Consider the following 2,500-nt stretch of genomic DNA (forward strand, 5'->3'; position numbering starts at 1 on the left):
AATCGTATGACGCTCACCCGTCGGGGTTACCCCCTTCCGATGGATGGCCATCCGACTCACTGGATTCGATAGACGTTCGACCCTACCGACAGTAACTTGACCCCACCCGTACGGCATCGTACTACCGAACATCCATACAAGCTTCGCAAGTTATGCCTCAAACTTTTCACTCACCAACTTTCCCCACAATAGTGTAAAACATGGTCATACCAACGTTGCCTCGGCATGGGTATATACCGCACTGGGGGCATCGTTATAGGGGTGCCTTGGATAGACTTGTACCACTAGCCGAGACACCATGCTGGGTCGGGAAATGTTCACGCACCGCAATCGGTACCAGTGCCGGGTGTCGGTCATATTCCGATGGGGGGTAACCCTACTATTGAACTCGTACTTGTACTTGGGCCGTGCCTAAGGTGTTGGTTGTTTCAATAGTTGGTTACTTGTTTCAATAGTTGACATTTTTTCAATAGTTGAACTTTTTTCCAACAGTTTCAGTTTTCCCGTAGGTAAAGATGATGATGCGTGACCAATGTGTGAATGTGTTGTTTTTTTTTTTTCAATAGTCATGTACGCGCCGTTGTCGATGTAATACTGCGGGTGAGAAATAAAACAAACTGTTGTGCTGTGCTGTGCTTGATGTTGGCTTGGTGTTATTGTATTATCGAATTGGACTTAATACCAGTGCCGGGCCGATGCACACACTGCGTACTGCGAGTGCTGGCTCGCGCAGTGACAAATTAAACAAACTGTTGCGCTGTTGTGTTGTGTGCGCTGTGTGGGGGAGACTTTTCATCACACTTGACACGCGCATTCTTACCCTCGATGTTGCCTTGGTGTTATTGTGTTATCGAATTGGACTTAATATCAGTGCCGGACTGTTGCGCTGTTGTGTTGTGTGCGCTGTGCGGGGGACTTTTCCAACACTTGACACTTTGCATTCCGGGACGTGGACGCGTTCTGGGACTTGGTGTTATTGCCGACGGGGCAGTGTTATACACACTGCGTACTGCGAGTGCTGGCTTGCGCAGTGAGAAATTCAACAAACCGTTGCGCTGTTGTGTTGTGTGCGCTGTGTGGGGGACTTTTCCAACACTTGACACTTTGCATTCCGGGACGTGGACGCGTTCTGGGACTTGGTGTTATTGCCGACGGGGCAGTGTTATACACACTGCGTACTGCGAGTGCTGGCTTGCGCAGTGAGAAATTCAACAAACCGTTGCGCTGTTGTGTTGTGTGCGCTGTGTGGGGGACTTTTCCAACACTTGACACTTTGCATTCCGGGACGTGGACGCGTTCTGGGACTTGGTGTTATTGCCGACGGGGCAGTGTTATACACACTGCGTACTGCGAGTGCTGGCTTGCGCAGTGAGAAATTCAACAAACCGTTGCGCTGTTGTGTTGTGTGCGCTGTGTGGGGGACTTTTCCAACACTTGACACTTTGCATTCCTGGACGTGGACGCGTTCTGGGTCTTAGTGTTATGGTCGACGGGGCAGTGTTTTACACATTGCGTACTGCGGGGGTTGGCTCGCGCAGCGCTGTTGTGTGCTGTATGCTGGGGGGACTTGGACGCTTTCTGGGACTTAGTGTTATTGTCGGCGGGGCAGTGTTTTACACATTGCGTACTGCGGGGGTTGGCTCGCGCAGCGCTGTTGTGTGCTGTATGCTGGGGGGACTTGGACGCTTTCTGGGACTTGGTGTTATTGTCGGCGGGGCAGTGTTTTACACATAGCGTACTGCGGGGGTTGGCTCGCGCAGCGCTGTTGTGTGCTGTATGCTGGGGGGACTTGGACGCTTTCTGGGACTTGGTGTTATTGCCGACGGGGCAGTGTTATACACACTGCGTACTGCGGGCGTTGGCAGCGCTGTTGTGTGTTGTGTTGTGCTCTTGAGACTTGTCATTCCAGGACATGCAATGATTTCACACACACGTACGATTGCATACTACCAGGCGCAAAGCGATTTAATGAAAAAAGAGAGAAGCCGCCAGCGCGGACAGCACTAAGCTACCACGGTGGGACTTCTCTCTTACGGAACACGACGCACCCGGGCAAGACTGCGCAAGCTACTGTGCCGCGCCGATGCTGATGGGGCAATGTTACACGTACTGCGCGCTGGGTCGCGCAGTGAGAAATTGAACAAACTGTTGTGTGCTGTATGCTGGGGGGACATGGACGCTTTCTGGGACTTGGTGTTATTGCCGACGGGGCAGTGTTTTACACATTGCGTACTGCGGGGGTTGGCTCGCGCAGCGCTGTTGTGTGCTGTATGCTGGGGGGACTTGGACGCTTTCTGGGACTTAGTGTTATTGTCGGCGGGGCAGTGTTTTACACATTGCGTACTGCGGGGGTTGGCTCGCGCAGCGCTGTTGTGTGCTGTATGCTGGGGGGACTTGGACGCTTTCTGGGACTTAGTGTTATTGTCGGCGGGGCAGTGTTTTACACATTGCGTACTGCGGGGGTTGGCTCGCGCAGCGCTGTTGTGTGCTGTATGCTGGG

This window comes from Toxorhynchites rutilus, unplaced genomic scaffold (genome assembly GCF_029784135.1).
Source record: "Toxorhynchites rutilus septentrionalis strain SRP unplaced genomic scaffold, ASM2978413v1 HiC_scaffold_88, whole genome shotgun sequence".
Classification (NCBI taxonomy): domain Eukaryota; kingdom Metazoa; phylum Arthropoda; class Insecta; order Diptera; family Culicidae; genus Toxorhynchites; species Toxorhynchites rutilus.